This window comes from Oncorhynchus mykiss, chromosome 8 (genome assembly GCF_057628025.1).
Source record: "Oncorhynchus mykiss isolate SJ-2025 chromosome 8, ASM5762802v1, whole genome shotgun sequence".
NCBI lineage: Eukaryota > Metazoa > Chordata > Actinopteri > Salmoniformes > Salmonidae > Oncorhynchus > Oncorhynchus mykiss.
Window position 1 is genome coordinate 15,181,371 of NC_143029.1, and position 22,454 is coordinate 15,203,824.

Below are 22,454 nucleotides of genomic sequence, written 5' to 3' on the forward strand. Positions count from 1 at the left end.
CTGATATTGAATATCTGTAGCTTTATTCCTCTGTAGTTCAGATATAGCGTTGTCTATACAATACCTGTACAATACCTGTATAGACACCTGTCTATACAATTTCGAAATAAAAACATTTATGTTAAAAACCTTTTGGCAATAAATTGTATGCTTGTGTTGCACACTAAAATAATGTTGTTTCCTGACGGATGGATTTATTGGTAACACACACAGGAAGTTCCTGTTCTACAACAACAAACCGATGTGTTAATTTCTGAAGTGAAACAAACTAAAGTGTGTGAAAATGGACGAGGAATAAACGGTAGGTTATACAGTATAACTTCTTATAGAATTTTCACCACTTTTAGATTCGCCAGAAAATATATATTATCTTGTTGTGTCTAACCTTGCCGTTACAGCCCAACTGGCCGCATGTTTTTTAAGCCTCTCTGCCACAGGTGTGATTGAACGTTTTAATAATTGCATGCAAAACAACGCTTTTCAAACGCAGATTTTTCACTGGGCTCTTGCCCATTTATTAGCAGCGAATATGAAGCTAACCCATAAGCCGACAGATGGCGATTTTGAGTCATTTCATTTTACCATCCAAATATATGGACCGGTTTGTACATAAAACATTCAATTCAAACTGCAAAGGCGAAAAAACAGGAAAATATGCATACATTCTTTATGAAACAACATTTTCCACCACCATGAATGTTTTTTTGTACGAACCGGACCACGGGGAATAGGCGTGTATAGCCGACTACATGGATTCCCTTTGGACGCTAAGATGAGACGACTCTCTCCATCTGCCGGTCTTTGGGCTAAAACGAAACTTAAGAATTCAATGGCAGATTTGACCATATGTCGCATAGGGACTGAATATTATTTATAATGAGGGATACCTGCAGACAATCGGATCTCTGAAATGAATGTTCCTCCCAAATGTGACATATTTGTACCCGACCCTCTCCCATACCCAAAATAAGAATTAAAACAAAGTGGATTGCACAAAACATATCTACCGTTTACACTCACTCCTAGGACCAATAAAAGTTGTAGAAACTGTTCTTTGCCATGCAATGCTTACAAAATGAAGTAGCCAGAAGGTTAGCACTGCCTGAATCAATCATCTTATTTTTGCCGGTCCTTGAAAAAAAATGCATTTTTATAAATGCATGTCATGCAATTCTAGGTCATTTTACATGACTGGAGACGAGCAGAAACTTTTAGAATACCACAAAGCATGACAACGAATGAGCACATGCTGCAGCACCAGAGACGTTTTGATTTATTTTTCAGGCTATTGTTAAAAAAGAAGAGAGACAACTTTAGCACTGTTCCAAACGTAGACTATCAAATGTAAAAGTTGAGCACAACAGAACCAGTTACAACTTAAGTATCATCAATGAATTAGAGAAATAGCCATTCATTGTTTCACACGGCAGCCACATATCATCAGGTACAGTGCATTCTGACATTCAGACCCCTTGACTTTTTCCACATTTTGTTACATTACAGCCTTATTCTAAAATGTATTTAAAAATTAATAATAATGCTCAATCTACACAACACCACATAATGTCAAAGAGAAAAACAGTTTTTTTTTAGAAATTTGGATACCTTATTATTTACATAAGTATTCAGACCCTTTGCTATAAGACTAAAAATTGAGCTCAGGTGCATCCTGTTTCCATTGATCATCCTTGAGCTGTTTCTACAACTTGATTGGAGTCAACCTGTAGTAAATTCAATTGATTGGACATGATCTGTAAAGGCACACACCTGTCTATATAAGGTCCCACACTTGACAGTGCATGTCAGAGCAAAAACCGAGCCACGAGGTCGAAGGAATTGTCCATAGAGCTCAGGATGTGGTCGAGGCAGAGATCTGGGGAGCGGTACAAAAAATGTCTGCGGCATTGAAGGTCCTCAAGAACACAGTAGCCTCCATCATTCTTAAATGGAAGAAGTTCGGAACCAACAACACTCTTCCTAGAGCTGGCCGCCTGGCCAAACTGAGCAATTGGGGTAGAAGGACCATGGTCAGGGAGGTGACCAAGAACCCGATGGTCACTCTGACATAGCTCTGGAGTTCCTCTATGGAGATGGGAGAACCTTCCAGAAGGACATCCATCTCTGCAGCACACTGCCAAATCAAGCCTTTATGGTAGTGGCAAGACAGAAGCCTCTCCTCAGTAAAATGCACATGACAGCCCGCTTGGTGTTTGCCAAAAGGCACCTAAAGGACTCTCAGGCCATGAAAAACAAGATTCTCTGGTCAGATGAAACCAAAATTTAACTCTTTGGCCTGAATGCCAAGCATCACGTCTGGAGGAAACTTGGCACGATCCCCATGGTGAAGCAAGGTGATGGCAGCATCATGCTGTGGGGATGTTTTTCAGACGCAGGGACTGGGAGGATTGAGGGAAAGATGAGCGGAGCAGAGTACAGCGAGATCCTTGATGAGACCCTGCTCCAGAGTGCTCAGGACCTCAGATTGGGCGACGGTTCCCCTTCCAACTTGACAACGACCCAAGGCACACAGCCAAGACAATGCAGGAGTGGCTTCGGGACAATTCTCTGAATGTCCTTGAGTGGGCCAGCCAGAGCCTGGACTTGAACCCGATCTAACATCTCTGGAGAGACCTGAAAATAGCTGTGCAACGACGCTCCCCATCTCACCTGAATGAGCTTGAGCGCGGATCTGCAAGGAAGAAGCTCCCCAAATACAGGCGTGCCAAGCTTGTAGTGTCATACCCAAGAATACTCATGGCTCTAATCACTGCCAAAGGTGCTTCAACAAAGTACTGAGTACAGGGGTCTGAATACTTATGTTACTGTCATATCTGTTTTTGTTTTGTTTTTTTACTTTGCAAAAATATCTAAACCTGTTTTTGCTTTGGCATTATGGGGTATTGTGTGTAGATTGAGGGGGGGTGGCGATGACGATTTAATAAATTTTAGAATAAGGCTGCAACATTTTTGGGGGGGAAAAGTCAAGGGGTCTGAATACTTTCCAAATGCACAGTATACACTTGTAATGCACTGTTTGGCCCTGTCCGGGGGTATCATCGGACGTGGCCACAGTGTCTACGATCCCTCCAGTCTCAGCCTCCAGTATTTATGCTGCAGTAGTTTGTGTCAGGGGGGTTAGGATCAGTCTGTTATATCTAGAGTATTTCTCCTGTCTTATTCGGTGTCCTGTGTGAATTTAAGTATGTTCTTTTTCTTTCTTTCTCTCAGAGGACCTGAGCCATAGCCATAGCCTTAGGACTACCTGACCTGATGACTCCTTGCTGTCCCCAGTCCACCTGGTCGTGCTGCTGCTCCAGTTTGAACTGTTCTGCCTGTGGCTATGGAACCCTGACCTGTTCACCGGACGTGCTACCTGTCCCAGACCTGCTGTTTTCAACTCTCTAGAGACACCGAGAGCGGTAGAGATACTCTGAATGATCGGCTATGAAAAGCCAACTGACATTTACTCCTGAGGTGCTGACCGGCACCCTCTACAACCACTGTGATTATTATTATTTGACCCTACTGGTAATTTATGAACATTTGAACATCTTGGCCATGTTCTGTTATAATCTCCACCCGGCACAGCCAGAAGAAGACTGGCCACCACTCAGAGCCTGGTTCCTCTCTAGGTTTCTTCCTAGGTTCTGGCCTTTTTAGGGAGTTTTTCTTAGCCACCGTGCTTCTACACCTGCATTACTTGCTGTTTGGGGTTTTAGGCTGGGTTTCTGTACAGCACTTTGACATCAGCTAATGTAAGAAGGGCTTTAAAAATTAATTTGACTGATTGAAACTCTTTTCTTTTGGGGGAACTATCATTTTCAAATGTGTTCTATTTTAGTCCATGATATTGTTACAAAATAGATGTGTTGACTGATTAGGGTATGGGAATATAAGAGCATCTGCTAGGCTAAATTCAACTAGGCATGCACAGCGCACCACATGATCCTCTAACCAAAGACTGGCCAAACTCGTGCTTCTAAAAGTGAATTCAGTAAGGTGTTTTTTGGTTCATTCTGATCAGAATGAGTTGTACAAAAATGGCTTTCTTACAGACAGAAATACCCTCCCGCTCATCGGATTTGGAGGTCCTGGGCTAAACATTTTTTGTAGGTATGGAACATTTCTGGGATCTTTTATTTCAACTCAAGAAACATGGGACCAGTGTTTTATTTTTGTTCGGTGTAGCATATGTATGTCATTATAGATCGCTTTATATAATCAGGTCCATTTGAATTTATTTAGAAATCTTAAATGATCAAGATGTAGGCCTATGCTTTTAGTCATTTTCTTCAACAAAAGCCACAGCACCCTCACATAAGCCACAGCACCCTCACATAAGTCCTCAATTCAAGACTTGTTTTGACCTTAACACAGCAAGCTCTTTACTGACGCAGATATTTAAGGAGTGCATGGTCACTGAAGTGATTGGCTGACAATCTATGGATGCTAGACTATAAATTCATCTGTCAAACAGGTAGGCTTACCTGTTATTTCTTGAATATGAATAGGTTCTTAAACAAAGCACTCTTGTTAGTATTCTAAAGTCAAATTAAAATGAAGACTTTAAATTAATTAGGTCTTCTTATATTTACCTACTACCCATGCGCTGTCCATCTCCGCGGCTGCAAAGTAATGTATGTAAATTACTCAGGGCTTTTTGAGGTCAATAACTCTGATAAATAGCTTCATTATGGGCAACTAAACAAATGTTTATATTAAAATGAATTAGAATGAGGTCATCCTCTTCACGCTCTCCCTTTCAAACGAAACAGGACATCAGTAGGTCTAGTCCGCGTGAACAGATATTGCATTTTTTAAATATATATATTGACTGGCCTCCTGAAGTGCCACCGTACACAGCACAGTCATTGGTTAGGCAGCCGCAGCACAAAGGAGTTTACTTCAGCAAGAGCATTGCAGGACGGGCCTCTTGATAGGGAACGCCTTATCCATTGCAGTGTGTAATGCAGTGTAGCCTAGTTTTATATTCACCATCTCAGCAGCGCAAAAACTTGGGATGGAAGTTCATTATTTTAGGAACATAGCTTTGCCCTGTGCTCTTCGTGTAGCCTAGGCCTATAGTATAGACCAGCCTTTCTCAAACTATTTTGTGCCAGGGAGACCCCAGAGGGTTTTTTATGTTAGTATTTTGTTGCAGCAAGAGAGAATCTGGTCTCACATAAGTAGGTAGAATGAAAGGGGATTCACTTCAACTCTGCCATATCGCGTCTGCTGCTGAACAGTCAGAATGTGAACAGGCGCATCTCATTAAAACGAGCGTGCAGGCCTTGGTCACAGGACAGCTCCAATAGTTTATCATCAATAACTGGTGACAAGCTGTGAGTCTCTTCAGTGCTGGTGAACGGATTACGTATCCACTGCTTTCCCAGGCGTGGATCAGATTGCGAGGGGAAGTAATCTTCGAATTTGAGCAGAGTTTTGCTCAGATGTGACCCCAAGAATTTATGTATGTGAGCCATGTCTACATAACCCACGTCAGTCAGAGTTTAGAATAGAGGGAACATATTGAAAAATGCCTCTATCCACTGGGTCTCTCCAGACACCTGTTTTTTTTCTTGAAATCGGCAATTCTATCGTTTGCTTGGAAAATGTCACTTTAGCGTCCCTGCATGGCTAGGTTGAGCAGCAGTCTTGTCTATAGGCCTGCAGTTCCCGATACAACGGTCCCATCGTAATCCGTGTCCGTATGTACTCGTTCAGGACACGCAGTTGTATTCTGAGGCAACTCTTTGCCAGGTAATTTTCATATGTGGCAGATATATACAAGAAGCGGAATTTGAAATGTCAGTCTTCTTGTGAACTATAATTCTAACGCTGTGTTTTAACGTTTATAAACATCCAATAATCGTCAGTGATGAGTGACTATGACTGCCAGTAAAACAGACGGGGATGGAACTGGGCCAGTGGAGCAGGCTCTGTCTCAGGTACAGTAAACCAAACGCACACACACTGAACAGCCAATCCCAGCACACTAGTCATTATCTCTGAGTGTGCATTGCATCTGTGTGGTGCTTTTGTGTATGTTTTCATGTGCTCACATGAGTTTTCCTGTGTGTGTTTCACAGGACACATCAGTGATGACAGTGTCTCAGTGTGTTCTGGCTCTGTGGATGCTGTTTCCTACCTGACCCCGCACCAGAGGAGGAGCAGGGGCTGATGAGCATGCCCAAGACCATGGTAATGTGCCATCTGGCCCTGGCAGACCTGCTCAGGGTAGGGACATAGGTAGCTGAGTATGGGGCACCTGTTGTAGCATGTTATATAATGTAAGATGTTTTAAAAAAGACTAAGGTCGGGATTCAATTCATAGCACAGCGTACTGGACAGCTGACAGTGTGGCTTCCAAAATTACACATTATATACAGACAGCAACCATCAGATTCTGTTCCAACACCCCCCTAAACCAACTCATGGGAAAGCCCCCACCCAATGGCCTAACTATCAATTTAGACCAGTCCGGAATGGCACGCAAAAAAAGTGGGGCAGGGCCGGGGAAAAGACTGCTAAATATGTTAGGATGGTATTGTGCTAATCTCTGCCTGTCACGTGCGTCCGCAATACACCAGTGCAACAATGTATCGATTAATCAGCAGCCAATGGGATCGCACTGCGCTTTTTCTCCTTTTAAACGTTCAATGCAATTTGTTCTATGCTGTATTTTACATTCTGCTAAAAAAGTTCAAGCTGAATTTTCTCCTATAATATTTGTTCAGAAAATTCTCAAAATAATTGAGTTACAGTATATTTGATTTCGGAATTGCTAGGTGGGATTATTTATTTTGCTATCACGAATTGGATGAATGAGGATGAAAAAACATGTATTTACATATGTCTGGAAGGGCTTACGCTAATGCAATGGAAGGCCTCTGAAGGTGCATGCTTAACTGTTTATATAATGTAGTTGCTTCGTTGGTTTCATCAGTTTGTTAAATACAGTTGAAGTCGGAAGTTTACATACACTTAGGTTGGAGTCATTAAAACTCGTTTTTCAATCACTCCACACATTTCAAACTATAGTTTTGTCAGGTCGGTTAGGACATCTACTTTGTGCATGACACAAGTCATTTTTACAACTATTGTTTACATACAGATTATTTAATTTATAATTCACTGTATCACAATTCCAGTGTGTCAGAAGTTTACATACTGACTGGGCTTTTAAACAGCTTGGAAAATTTCAGAAATTATGTCATGGCTTTAGAAGCTTCTGATAGGCTAATTTAGATCATTTGAGTCAATTGGAGGTGTACCTGTGAATGTATTTCAAGGCCTACCTTCAAACTCAGTGCCTCTTTGCTTGACATCATGGGAAAATCAAAAGAAATCAGCCAAGACCTCAGAAAAAGAATTGTAGACCTTCACAAGTCTGGGTCATCTTTGGGAGCAATTTCCAAATGCCACGTTTATCTGTACAAACAATAGTATGCAAGTATAAACACCATGGGACCACGCAGCCGTCATACCGCTCAGGAAGGAGAAGCGTTCTGTCTCCTAGAGATGAACGAACTTTGGTGTGCAAAAAGTGCAAATCAATCCCAGAACAACAGCAAAGGACCTTGTGAAGATGTTGGAGGAAACAGGTACAAAAGTATCTATATCCACAGTAAAACGAGTCCTACATTGACAAAACCTGAAAGGCCGTTCAGCAAGGAAGAAGCCACTGGTCCAAAACCGCCATAAAACAGCCAGACTACGTTTTGCAACTGCACATGGCGACAAAGATCGTACTTTTTGGAGAAATGTCCTCTGGTCTGATGAAACAAAAATAGAACTGTTTGGCCATGATGACCATCGTTATGATTGGATGAAAAAGGGAGAGGCTTGCAAGCCGAAGAACACCATCCCACCCGTGAAGCACGGGGAGTGGCAGCATCATGTTGTGGGGGTGCTTTGCTGCTGGAGGGACTGGTGCACATCACAAAATAGATGGCATCATGAAAAAGGGAAATTATGTGGATATATTGAAGCAACATCTCAAGACATCAGTCAGGAAGTTAAAGCTTGGTTGCAAATGGGTCTTCTAAATGGACAATGACCCCAAGCATACTTCCAAAGTTGTGGCAAAATGGCTTAAGGACAACAAAATCAAGATATTGGAATGGCCATCACAAAGCCCTGACCTCAATCCCATAGAACATTTTTGGCCGGTACTGAAAAAGCGTGTGCGAGCAAGGAGGCTACAAACCTGACTCAGTTACACCAGCTCTGTCAGGAAGAATGGGCCAAAATTCACCCCGCTTATTGTGGGAAGCTTGTGGAAGGCTACCTAAGTTAATCAATTTAATGGCAATGCAACTAAATACTAATTGAGTGTTTTTTCACTAGGATTAAATGTTAGGAATTGTGAAAAACTGAGTTCAAAAGTATTTGGCTAAGGTGTATGTAACCTTCCAACTTCAACTGTATGTATTTCACACATTAGCAACAGGTTGTCTTATCATTGTTAGATTATTGTAATTTGTACTCATTGTACATTGTGTAATTAACGTAATTAAGAGTGAACATTGTGGTGCAGTCTTATCTGTGGAACGGAGGAATGTTGCTGTTGGTCTGCAATCCTTTGGTCTCCTTTGACTACCGGGACATCACTTGCAATGCTCCATTTTATATTTGTGAGAGTAGGTTACATGGCTGGGCTGAAATACGTGTGGTTGCAGAGGTGCTAGAGTTTCCACTTGCTATTTTCTGTGGTAATAAAATAATCTGAGAGAATTCCAACCTCCTGAGAAGGGTCCATAATGACAGACTTAAACAAAGTCTATGAGTTCCTAGCAGTAGCCCGTTATGTGAATAGTTAGTAAATGGCCTCTTATTTGGGGAAGTCTTCTCTGTGGGACATTGCAAGGATCAAGTGTCCTAAATTCTGTCTGGTCCTCCTCCCTGTCTGTGTGCCAGATGGGAACAATTTTAACCTGAGGAGGTGGTACAGGATCATGCAGTCTTCCCTGACCACAGACAGAGACAGCAGGACAACATAGCCAGGTGAGTCACCTCTAATTTTTAACTGGTTCTTTCAATGTTCTCTCTCAAAAGTTGGCTGTGCAGAGCCTGTGGTCTAGTGGTAACGCATAACATATAATCACATATACTTCTCCCCACAGGAAACTAGGGTTAAATTCCTGTCTAGCCCTTCATCCATCTTCTCTATTTCACAACTTTCTGTATAAAGTGGAATAAAGTACATGTTAAAATAAGTCGCCTTTAAAATAAAATTTGCCCCCAGAAACCTCACTAGCCTTTGAAGAAATACAAGTTGATTGTCCTCAAAAGGAGATGTATGTGCCACTCGCATCAGTCTGTTCAGACCCAAAATAAAAAGAGCTGCCTCATGTCCACTATTTACGGTGTATGGCAAATGGGCTGTACAGAGCTGGTACAAACAACATGCTAATGTTTGTTATCTACACTTACTGGCCTATACAGTTCCTTCAGAAAGTATTCACACCTCTTGACTTCTTCCACATTTTGTTGTGTTACAGCCTGCATTTCAAAAGGATGAAATTGAGATTTTTTTGTCACTGGCCTACACACAATACTTGGTAACACTTTACTTGACACCTGGTGTCAGAACACATTATGATGCAGTCATAACCATGTCATAGTGTCATAACAGCTGACATAACTTATATATACACTGTCATGACCCATATTTACACCGGTTGTGACATACTTTTGTATATATAGTGCATGTGAACACCCCTTCAAATTAGTGGATTTGGCTATTTCAGCCACACCCGTTGCTGAAGGGTGTATCAAATTGAGCACACCGCCATGCAATCTCCATAGACAAACATTGGCAGTAGAATGGCCTTACTGAAGAGCTCAGTGACTTTCAATGTGGCACCGTCAGTTCGTCAAATTTCTGTCCTGCTAGAGCTGCCCCGGTCAACTGTAAGAGCTGTTATTGTGAAGGGGAAACATCTAGGAGCAACAACGGCTTAGCCTCGAAGTAGTAGGCCACACAAGCTCACAGAACAGGACCGACGAGTGCTGGAGTGCATCTGTCCTCGGTTGCATCACTCACTACAGTTCCAAACTGTCTCTGGTTTGGTGGAGGAGGAATAATGGTCTGGGGCTGTTTTTCATGGTTTGGGCTAGGCCCCTTAGTTCCAGTGAAGGCTAATCTTAATGCTACAACATACAATGACATTCTAGACAATTCTGTGGTTCCAACTTTGTGGCAACAGTTTGGGGAATGCCCTTTCCCGTTTCAGAATGACAATGCCCGCGTGCACAAAGCGAGGTTCATACAGAAATGATTTGTCGAGATTGGTATGGAAGAACTTGACTGCCCTGCACAGAGCCCTGCCCTCAACCCCATCGAAACCTTTGGGATGATTTGGAACGCCGACTGCAAGCCAGGTTGGGCACTAATCGCCCAACATCAGTGCCCGACCTCACTAATGCAGTTGTGGCTGAATAAAAACAAGTCCCCACAGCAATGTTCCAACATCTAGTGGAAAGCCTTCCCCAGAAGAGTGGAGGCTGTTATAGCAGCAAACAGGGGACCAACGCCATATTAATGGCCATGATTTTGGAATGAAATGTTTGATGAGCAGGTTTCCACATACTTTTAGTCATGTAGTGTATATTGCATTTATTTTATGGCTGGTTATGACACCGACAACAGGTCTAAATGTGTCATGAGTGTTATAACCATATTATAACGTGTTATGATGTGTGTCAAGTGAAGTGTTACCACATAATTATGTTTTTGAAAATGTTACAAATTAATAAAAAATGAAAAGCTGAAATGTCTTGAGTCAATATGAATTCAAACACTTTGCTATGGCGAGCCTAAATAAGTTCAGGAGTAAAAATGTGCTTAACAACTCACCAGTTGCATGGACTCACTAGTTGTGTATAACATACTCACCAGTTGAGCCTTCACATCTGGAAACCGCTCAGGGATTTCATGGTGACTTCAAAACAGTTAGCATTTAATGGCTGTGATAGAAGAACTGAGGATATATCAATAACATTGTAGTTACTCCACAATACTAACCTAATTGACAGAGTGAAAAGAAGGAAGCATGTACAGAATACAAATACTGCAACAACAAAAATGTGGGGCAAATCCAATCCAACACATTACAGTACCACTCTCCAGATTTTCAACAATAGTGGTGGCTGCATCATGTTATGGATATGCTTGTAATCGCTAAGGACTGTGGAGTTTTTCAGAATAAAAAATAAACAGAATGGAGCTATACACAGGCGTAACCTGGTTCAGGCACTGTTATCAGTGTCCTTCTGCTTTTGCTAATCTCGCTCTTCTTCACCCCATTTTCCCTCACCCCCCCGTTTCCCTCTCCCACTAACCACACTGCTTTCCCTCCCTCTCCTCATCTTCACTCGCCTTCTCCCACTAACCACACTGTTTTCCCTCACCCTCATGCTAACCACACTCTTTTCCCTCACCCTCCCTCTCCCCATCTTCCCTCACCTTCTCCCACTAACCACACTGTTTTCCCTCACCCTCATGCTAACCACACTCTTTTCCCTCACCCTCCCTCTCCCCATCTTCTCCCACTAACCACACTTTTCCCTCACCCTCCTTCTCACCATCATCCCTCACCCTCACACCACACTCTATTACCTCATCCTCCCACTCCCTCTCCCCCCTCACCCTCTCCCACTAACACTCTTCCCTCACCCTCCCTCTCCCCATCTTCCCTCACCTTCTCCCACTAACCACACTCTCTTCCCTCACCCTCCTTCTCACCATCATCCCTCTCACACTAACCACCCCCATCCTCAACTTCTCTAGGTGTTGCGGAGCAGCTACAGATGAGTTTCCAGTAGCTGTTTGGTTCCCCTGCGGCCCCTACATCCTCCGGGCCCAGCCTGCACCACCAAACCATGGAGAGCAACCCTGCAGCCTAAATACTGGCACCCAGCCCTGAGGACCTGCAAGCCCAGGTAAGGCCCAGTGCCCGGTTGCATGAGACGCCATAAGTAGACTCAGTGATGAACAAAGTAGACCTCCCTTACCCTGAATCACGCATGAACCAAAACAGAGGTGATGGTGTCATCCTAACTGATGTTGTATACAACAGCAATAGCCTTCAGACAGACACGGTGCCCAGTTCCCAGACTGCTGAGAGCTTATGGCGGTTGTATGTGCTGGGTGAAGGAGAGGGGTCATGCAGGCCTGTGTGTTCTCTCTTCTCTGATGGGGGATGTTTTCACTGTCAGCACTGATCAAATCTACCAAGCTACCCTCTCCCCTCCGCTTTCTTTTCCACCTTACTCATTCTATTTCTGTGGAGAGTGACTCCCTTCTAACCTGTCGCCTCACAGGCTCTTTCAGTTTCACTTTTATAGGGCCCATCTTCGCCATCTCGATTTAAATCTAGTTTCAGCTAAATAAATAGTCCCCCACCCCACATATAGGTCGTAGGAATGATGACACTTTAGAAAAAAGTTAATTGTTGCCGCCATGTAGAGATTTAGAAATATACAGTGGGGCAAAAAAGTATTTAGTCAGCGACCAATTGTGCAAGTTCTCCCACTTAAAAAGATGAGAGAGGCCTGTAATTTTCATCATAGTTACCCTTCAACTATGACAGACAAAATGAGGAGAAAAATCCAGAAAATCACATTGTAGGATTTTTTTATGAATTTATTTGCAAATTATGGTGAAAAATAAGTATTTGGTCAATAACAAAAGTTTATCTCAATACTTTGTCATTGCCAACAAAGGGTATATAACAGAGGTCAAATGTTTTCTGTAAGTCTTCACAAGGTTTTCACACACTGTTGCTGGTATTTTGGCCCATTCCTCCATGCAGATCTCCTCTAGAGCAGTGATGTTTTGGGGCTGTTGCTGGGCAACACAGACTTTCAACTCCCTCCAAAGATTTTCTATGGGGTTGAGATCTGGAGACTGGCTAGGCCACTCCAGGACCTTGAAATGCTTCTTACGAAGCCACTCCTTCGTTGCCCGGGCGGTGTGTTTGGGATCATTGTCATGCTGAAAGATCCAGCCACGTTTCATCTTCAATGCCCTTGCTGATGGAAGGAGGTTTTCACTCAAAATCTCACAATACATGGCCCCATTCATTCTTTCCTTTACACGGATCAGTCGTCCTGGTCCCTTTGCAGAAAAACATCCCCAAAGCATGATGTTTCCACCCCCATGCTTCCCAGTAGGTATGGTGTTCTTTGGATGCAACTCAGCATTCTTTGTCCTCCAAACACGACGAGTTGAGTTTTTACCAAAAAGTTATATTTTGGTTTCATCTGACCATATGACATTCTCCCAATCTTCTTCTGGATCATCCAAATGCTCTCTAGCAAACTTCAGACGGGCCTGGACATGTACTGGCTTAAGCAGGGGGACACGTCTGGCACTGCAGGATTTGAGTCCCTGGCGGCGTAGTGTGTTACTGATTGTAGGCTTTGTTACTTTGGTCCCAGCTCTCTGCAGGTCATTCACTAGGTCCCCCCGTATGGTTCTGGGATTTTTGCTCACCGTTCTTGTGATCATTTTGACCCCACAGGGTGAGATCTTGCGTGGAGCCCCAGATCGAGGGAGATTATCAGTGGTCTTGTATGTCTTCCATTTCCTAATAATTGCTCCCACAGTTGATTTCTTCAAACCAAGCTGCTTACCTATTGCAGATTCAGTCCTGCAATGTTATTTTCTGGATTTTTTTCCCTAATTTTGTCTGTCATAGTTGAAGTGTACCTATGATGAAAATTACAGGCCTCTCTCATCTTTTTAAGTGGGAGAACTTGCACAATTGGTGGCTGACTAAATACTTATTTGCCCCACTGTACATGTATAAACAAAACGGCCAAGACACGTGCTCTGTTTAAATATGGTCTGGATGAGAGGACCAGGATGTCTGTCGTATGCTGTTTACACACTGGTTATTTGTCATATGCACAAGGAAAGGAGCAAACAGGGACTTGAGACAAACCAGTCCACTGTTCAATCTCCTTTGCTTCATGAAAGTTATATACAACTCTTTCAGATTGGTCTGTAGGCACAACTCACCGGTATTGTGCTCCACTTATAGCACAGGGCTAGAGTAGTGTACTTTTTACATTTTACTCATTTACCAGACTCTCTTATCCAGAGTGACTTACAGTAGTGAGTGCATACATTTTGTACTTGTCTCCCGTGGGAATCGAACCCACAACCCTGGCGTTGTAAGCGCCATGCTGTACCAACTGAGCAACACAGGAAGGCTACATTGAATAAAGTCATACCGTATTAAAAAACTAAATCATGACAGTTGTGAGGGAAACAGGAAGTTTCAGTACAGTTTTATGAATGCTGAAACATACAGTTAATTTGTTTGTTCGACATGGTGGGATCTTTTTGTGTCTGTAAAATGAATTATGTGAGATGACAGTGGAAAGTAAACTTGGAGTCACAATGATATGGTGTGTGTGTGGTCCTCCCACTACGACTCCGGAAACCATGCAGTTTATTACAGAGCTTTCAGAAAGTATTCACACCGCTTGACTTTTTCCACATTAAAATGGATTAAATTGAGATTGTGTCACTAGCCTACACACAATGCCCCATAATGTCAAAGTAGAATTACGCTTTTTGAAATGTTTACAAATTAATTACAAATTAAAAGCTGAAATGTCTTGAGTCAATTAGTATTCAACCCCTTTGCTATGGCAAGCCTAGATAAGTTTCTGAGTAAAGATTTGCTTAACAACTCACTCTGAGATTCACTGTGTGCAATAGTAGTGTATAACATGATTTTTGAATGACTACCTCAACTCTGTACCCCACACATACAGTACCAGTCAAAAGGTATTTTTGCTATTTTCTCAATTGTAGAATAATAGTGAACACATCAAAACTATGACATAACAAATATGAAATCATGTAGTAACCAAGGTGTTAAATCAAAATATATTTTATATTTGAGAAGTAGCCACCCTTTGCCTTGATGACAGCTTTGCACACTCTTGGCATTCTCTCAACCAGTTTTATGAGAATGGAATGCATTTCAATTAACAGGTGTGCCTTGTTAAAAGTTAACTTGTGGAATTTCTTTCCTTCTTAATACATTTGAGCAAATCAGATCAAATCAAATCAAATGTATTTATATAGCCCTTCGTACATCAGCTGATATCTCAAAGTGCTGTACAGAAACCCAGCCTAAAACCCCAAACAGCAAGCAATGCAGGTGTAAAAGCACGGTGGCTAGGAAAAACACCCTAGTTGTGGGGTAAACAGAAGATAGCCCTATTTGGTAAAAGACCAAGTCCATATGATGGCAAGAACCACTCAAATAAGCAAAGAGAAACAACAGTTCATCATTACTTTAAGACATGAAAGTCAGTCAATCGGGAAAAATTCAAGAACTTTGGAAGTTTCTTCAAGTGCAGTCATAAAAACCATCAAGCGCTATGATGAAACTGGCTCTCATGAGGACCGCCACAGGAAAGGAAGACCCAGAGTTACCTCTGCTGCAGAGGATAACTTCATTAGAGTTCCCAGCCTCAAACTGCAACCCAAATAAATGCTTCAGAGTTCAAGTAACAGACATCTCAACATCAACTGTTCAGAGGAGACTGTGTGAGTCAGGCTTTCATGGTCGAATTGCAGCAAAGAAATCACTACTAAAGGACACCAATAAGAATAGACTTGCTTGGGCCAAGAAACACGAGCAATGGACATTATCTGTCCTTTGGTCGGAGTCCAAATTTGAGATTTTTGGTTCCAAACTCTGTGTCTTTGTGAGACGCAGAGTAGGTGAACAGATGATCTCTGCATGTGTGGTTCCCACCGTGAAGCATGGAGGAGGAGGTGTGATGGTGCTTTGCTGGTAGAACTGTCGGTGATTGATTTATTTAGAATTCAAGGCACACTTAACCAGCATGGCAACCACAGCATTCTGCAGTGATACGCCACCCAATCTGGTTTGCGCTTAGTCCCTCCAGGCTGTGTAAGGGCTATTTGACCAAGAAGGAGAGTGATTGAGTTTTGCATCAGATGACCTGGCCTCCACAATCACCTGACCTTAACCCAATTGAGATGGTTTGGGATGAGTTACACCGCAGAGTGAAGGAAAAGCAGCCAACAAGTGCTCAGCGTATGTGGGACCTCCTTCAAAACTGTTAAAGCATTCCAGGTGAAGCTGGTTGGGAGAATGCCAAGAGTGTGCAAAGCTGTCAACAAGGCAAAGGGTGGCTACTTTAAAGAATCTAAAATAAAATAAATATTTTGATTTATTTAACACTTTTTGGGGTTTCTACATGATTCCGTATGTTATTTCATAGTTTTGATATCTTCACACTTTTTGTACAATGTAGAAAATAGTAAAAAATAAAGAAAAACCCTTGAATGAGTAGGTGTGTCAAAGCTTTTGACTGATACTGTAAAATTATCTGCAAAACGCTCAAGGATTTCACCATGACGCCAATGGTGACTTCAAAAGAGTTATAGTGTAATGTGATAGGAGAACTACAATGTTGTTGATCCATCCTCAGTTAACTCCACAATAATAACCTAATTGACAGAGTGAAAAGAAGGAAGCCTGTACAGAATACAAATATTCCAAAACATGCATCCTGTTTGCAACAAGGCACTAAAGTAATACTGCAAAAAATGTGGCAAATCAATTAACTTTTTGTCCTGAATACAAAATGTTATGTTTGGGCCAAATCCAATACAACACATTACTGAGTACCACTTCATATTTTCAAGCATAGTGGTTCCTGCATCATGTTATGGGTATGCTTATAATGCTTATAATGCTTAAGGACTAGGGAGTCTTTCAGAATAAAAAATAAACGGAATGGAGCTAAGCACAGGCAAAATCCTAGAGGAAAACCTGGTTCAGTCTGCTTTCCACCAGACACTGGGAGATGAATTTACCTTCAGCAGGACAAAAACCTCAAACAAGGCCAAATTTATCCTGAAGTTGCTAACCAAGAAGACGGTGAATGTCGTCAAGTTAGTTTTGACTTAAATCTACTTGAAAATCTAGGTCAAGACCTGAAAATTGCTGTCCAGCAATGATCAACAACCAATTTGACAGAGCTTGAAGATTTTCTAAAAGAATAATGGCAAATGTTGCACAATCCAGATGTGTTAAACTCTGAGAGACTTACCCAGAACGACTCACAGCGTTAATCGCTGCCAAAGGTGCTTCTACAAAGTATTGACTCTGGTGTGAATACTAATGTAAATGAGATCCTGTATTTCACTTTCAAAAAATGTGCTAACATTTCTAAAAACGTTTTCACTTTGTCCTTTATGGAGTATTGTGTGTAGATTGGTGAGAATTATAATTTTTTTAATCCATTTTGTATTCAGCCTCTGTGGAATAAATCATGGGGTATGAATACTTTCTGAAGGAACTGTAGGCTACAGATTAAATCAATTGATGAACTTCACACGGTGGTGAAAGTGCACAGTGATGGAGCTTGATGCTCCTTTCCAATAAATATCCAGGGTCTTATTCTGGTGACACAATGATCGATGTTTGAAAACTTAAGCAAAGTAAATGTTGTTTAGTACATCGTCAAACACGGATTATTATCCACAGCAAGTCTGTTTGGTGGAAACACACCACTGGTGCGAAAATGTGCATATTTTCTTATCATCGCTTGAAAATCTTGTCGCCAATTGGATGGAAATCTAGCCAACTTCATTGAGTTTTTCTGCAATGTTTTGTTTCCCCCTCAGGTTCTGTAAGAACCACTATGCAGAGATGGAGGCCACTCTCCTCAGGATGTACGAATGGCTACTGGACCGGTTCTCCTTCTTCCTGGGGGTGAAACCTGACTGTGTGTATGAAGAAGTACTGAAGGTGGAGAGGCATTTCCTCAGGAGCAGCAAGCCGTGGGCTAGAGCTTTAACTACGCCCACAAAGACAGCCCAGAAAACAGCCCAACGGCAAACAAACCAGAAAAACAACTTTGTTCTCAAGGCAGCTAAAGAGAGTGACTTCATCGGGACCAACTACTATGGATTGTTACTGTGCCATAATGCCATGCTGACGGATTACTTTCGTTTTTGTCTCGATGTAACATGATTGAGTGTTTGCCTTTTTGTACAAATTGCCTGTGGATTACAATGCGATTACGATGCGAAATGATGTTTATGAACATGCTGTACTTTCAGTTATATTAAACTATATTTTCTGTTATTACAATGTTATACGTGAACCTTTGTCCCAGCTATGAATTGAGGTTCATAAAAATCAGACATTTATGCACATATGGCTTTGCAACTCTGTTAATTAAGGAATACCTGACATTTTAGGCTAAGACTACAGGCTGTCAATTTGCGTGTTACTTTAGTTTTGAGCGTGAAGGACAGGTAATGGGTGTTACCTGCCATTAGTGGTTTTGGACTGCTTTGTCCCAATTCTCAGACACTTCTATAAAACTTTGTAGAAGCACCTATGGCAGCGATTACAGCTTTGAGTCGTATTGGGTATGTCTGTATCAGCATTGCACATCTGGATTTGGGGATTTTCTCTCATTCTTCCTTGCAGATTTTCTCATGCTCTGTTAAGTTAGATGGGGAGCGGCAGTGAACAGCAATCTTCAAGTCACTCCAGATCATCACCAAATTTCACAGTGGGTGCGAGACCTGGAGAGGCCTACAAGCCACAGTGCCAGGTCAATCAAGGTGTGGATGGAGGACCACCAGATCAAGACCCTGTCATGGCCAGCCCAATCTCCTGACCTGAACCCCATTGAAAACCTCTGGAATGTGATTAAGAGGAAGATGGATGGTCACAAGCCATCAAACAAAGCCAAGATACTTACATTTTTGCTCCAGGAGTGGCATACAATTGGAAAATCTGAACATCGCTCCCCATGATGGCTGTCTTTCAGAATGTGTTCCCACCTATAAATACCTTGGAGTTTGGTTAGATGATCATCTCTTTTAAAACTCATAACTGAGATGGCAAAGAAGCTGTGTCATCAGAGCACAGAACGTAAATTGTACAGGCCACTTATGTCAGTGCTTGATTATGGGGATGTTTTATATATGCATGGATCAGCATCAGTACTGAAGACATTGGATGCAGTGTATCATGCAGCGTTGCGCTTTGTTACTTTTGCACACATCATTGCCTTTTATACACTTTGGCTGGCTGGGACTCCCTGACTTTTAGAAGGACCAGACACTGGTTGATATTTGTCTATAAAGCTGTCTTACAGAAACTTCCTAATTATCTTAACTCAACAATCCAGTGGTCAAACAGAATTTATCAGACTTGGTCACAGGACATGCTAGTGCTAGAGATGCCCCAGATTCACTCTGAGTTAGGCAAAACGGCATTTCAATATCATGCTCCACACTCATGGAATGAATTGCAGAGAGAACTCCAGTTAGATGTTTTGGTGCCTGTAAGACAGTTTAAATGCACATTACATGAACCTTTTAGCATAAACTGTGATGTCCTTTTGTAATGTGTTTTTCTTATAAAAGTGTATATAAATATTTTTCATCTCCGTCTTGTTGTTACGGCAGAGGACCAAAGCGTAGCGTGGTGTGCGTACATTTTCCTTTATTGAATAAAAATGACGCCGAACAAAACAATAAACACTACAAAACAGACCGTGCAGCTCAAGGCTATGTGCCCTAAACAAAGTCAACTTCCCACAAAGACAGGTGGGTAAAGGGCTACCTAAGTATGATTCTCAATCAGAGACAACGATCGACAGCTGCCTCTGATTGAGAACCACACCCGGCCAAACACAAAGAAATAGAAACATAGAAATAAAGAAACTAGAATGCCCACCCTAGTCACACCCTGGCCTAACCAAAATAGAGAATAAAAGCCTCTCTATTGCCAGGGCGTGACACTTGTACTTTTTATATGTTTTCATTTTGTTTGGTTTTAAATTCATATTAATTGCTGTGTTTGTATTGTTGTATCACAGGGCACAACTGTAAAAGAGACTCTCTCAGCTTGTTTCTCCTGTTTTAATAAAGGTTAATAAAATAAAGTCACCCAACATCAATGTGAAAAACTGATGGAGAGCATGCCAAGACACATGAAATCAGGGTTATTCTACCAAATATTGATTTCTGAACTCTTCCTAAGAGTCTAAGAGTCAGTCTGTTATATCTGGAGTACTTCTCCTGTCTTACCCGGTCTCCTGTGTGAATTTAAGTATGCTCTCTCTAATTCTCTCTTTCTTTCTTTCTCTCTCTCTCGGAGGACCTGAGCACTAGCACCATGCCTCAGGACTACCTGGCATGATGACTCCTTGCTGTCCCCAGTCCACCTGGTCGTGCTGCTGCTCCAGTTTGAACTGTTCTGCCTGCGGCTATGGAAACCTGACCTGTTCACCGGACGTGCTACCTGTCCCAGACCTGCTGTTTTCAACTCTCTAGAGACAGCAGGAGCGGTAGAGATACTCTTAATGATCGGCTATGAAAAGCCAACTGACATTTACTCCTGAGGTGCTGACTTGTTGCACCCTCGACAACTACTGTGATTATTATTATTGGACCATGCTGGTCATTTATGAACATTTGAACATCTTGGCCATGTTCTGTTATAATCTCCACCCGGCACAGCCAGAAGAGGACTGGCCACCCCTCATAGCCTGGTTCCTCTAGGTTTCTTCCTAGGTTTTGGCCTTTCTAGGGAGTTTTTCCTAGCCACCGTGCTTCTACACCTGCATTGCTTGCTGTTTGGGGTTTTAGGCTGGGTTTCTGTATAGCACTTTGTGATATCAGCTGATGTACGAAGGGCTATATAAATACATTTGATTTGATTTGATTTGTGTCAACCAGGGAAAATCCATAGTGCCTTTGCGTGGTAGGCTAAGGCACATATCAAACCTCTCATCAGGTTTTGCTTGACTGATACCCAGCCTAATGTTAGTTATCTTATCTCTGAAATATGCTGCAAACTCATCACATTTAGATGTGGAGGAAAGTTCACATAGGTTTGCGTGGGTAGGATTTATTAGGCCATCAATGGTCGAGAAGAGCACTCTCAAATTATTCTGATTATTAGTGATCAAGTTAGAGAAATGAGCCCGTCTGGCATTTCTAATTGCCTTGTTATATATGCCAAGTTGCTCTCTCAGAATATCATAATGGACCTGCAACTTTGACTTTCTACACTTCTGCTCCGCCTTTCTGCACTTTTTATTGAATTTACTAGTTTCCTCACTCATCCAAGGGCCTCTCCGTTTGGATGTGGCCCTTTTCAACTTTACTGGAGCTATGGCATCAATGGTTGCCCTTAATTTGCCATTCAATTGATCAAATAAATCATCACGAGGAAGGCAGAATAGGTGATGGAGTATTGTTCGTACACTCAATAAAACCTGTCTGATCAGGATGAACAATACCTGGTAAAACATTTTTAATTCTGTGTGCGATGCATTTTGGCCGTATTTTTTAATTCACAACATTGAAGTGAAAGAGGCCTTCAACTATTTAGATGGGCTGGATCTTTATGTTTGTCATCTGGGTATTGTTTTAGTTATAGTGAAAACAGACCTTCCTGCTGCGTACCTGACAGACCATTTTTTTTTTTTATCTGAGTAGTTAAAACAAGCTACTAATGAAGCTTTGAGTACATTAAAAAAGGCTTGATATTTTACCTTTAGCTAGGCAAGTCAGTTAAGAACAAATTCTTATTTTCAATGACAGCCTAGGAACAGAACTGATTTGTACCTTGTCAACTTGAGGATTTGAACTTGCAACCTTTCAGTTTCTAGTCCAATGCTCTAACCACTAGGCTACCCTGCTGCAGGTATGCAATCAAGCCCTGGGGTTTTTCCAGATTGAAATTATTTAAATTATACCTTTCATTGGCATTCACATTGATATTTTTGTGAATTTGTTCATTTTCAATTTTGTATTATTTGGAAAGAATTCCTTACAGTAAGCTTGCTTTTTCAAATATAATTTGGAGAGTCATAGGTGACTTCGTCTTTAGTAATGAGTTTCTGCAAATTATTTTTGGTATCGTTCCTGTGTTGAAGATTCATGTAGAATTTGGCAGGGATGGTGTTAGACGGTGATGAGCTGTGCCTGGTTTTCTCCAGACATAGCACTTTGAATTCAGGCCAAAGAGTTACATTTTTGTCTCATCAGACAGAATATTTTGCCTTATGCTCCGAGTCTTTCATGTGCCTTTTTGCAAACTCCATACGTGCTGTCATGTACCTTTTTCAAAGGAGTGGGTTCCAAATGGCCATTCTCCCATAAAGCCCAGATTGGGGAAGTGCTGCAGAGACTGTTGTCCTTCTGGCATGTTCTTCTATCTCAGCCAAGGAACTCTGTAGTTTTGTCCAAGTGGTCATTGGGTTCTTGGTCACCTCCCTGACCAAGGTGCTTCTTATCCGATTGCTCAGTTTAGTCGGACAACCAGCTCAAGGCAGAGTCTAGGTGCTTTTATATTTTTTTCAATTTCCCAATGATAGAGACCACTGCTCTTGGAAACTTTCAGCACTCTAGAAAT

At 41.9% G+C, this 22,454-nt stretch overlaps 1 long non-coding RNA gene and 1 other non-coding gene across 4 annotated transcripts; one reads left to right on the forward strand and one right to left on the reverse strand.

Moving 5' to 3' along the window:
* Nucleotides 1-190: 190 nt before the first annotated feature.
* On the forward strand, nucleotides 191-18,156 carry LOC110529447 (uncharacterized). Of its 3 annotated transcripts, none has more exons than XR_016497602.1 (7): nucleotides 191-301; nucleotides 3,229-4,113; nucleotides 5,877-5,948; nucleotides 6,090-6,201; nucleotides 8,920-9,006; nucleotides 11,795-11,946; nucleotides 17,693-18,156. It is a non-coding gene; the product is annotated as an uncharacterized LOC110529447 (long non-coding RNA). The 3 variants fall into 3 exon arrangements; XR_016497603.1 differs by having other exon boundaries at nucleotides 197-301; nucleotides 6,090-6,237; XR_016497604.1 differs by having other exon boundaries at nucleotides 198-301; nucleotides 3,229-3,502.
* On the reverse strand, nucleotides 14,148-14,224 carry trnav-uac (transfer RNA valine (anticodon UAC)). Its single transcript has one exon. It is a non-coding gene; the product is annotated as a tRNA-Val (tRNA).
* Nucleotides 18,157-22,454: the final 4,298 nt, after the last annotated feature.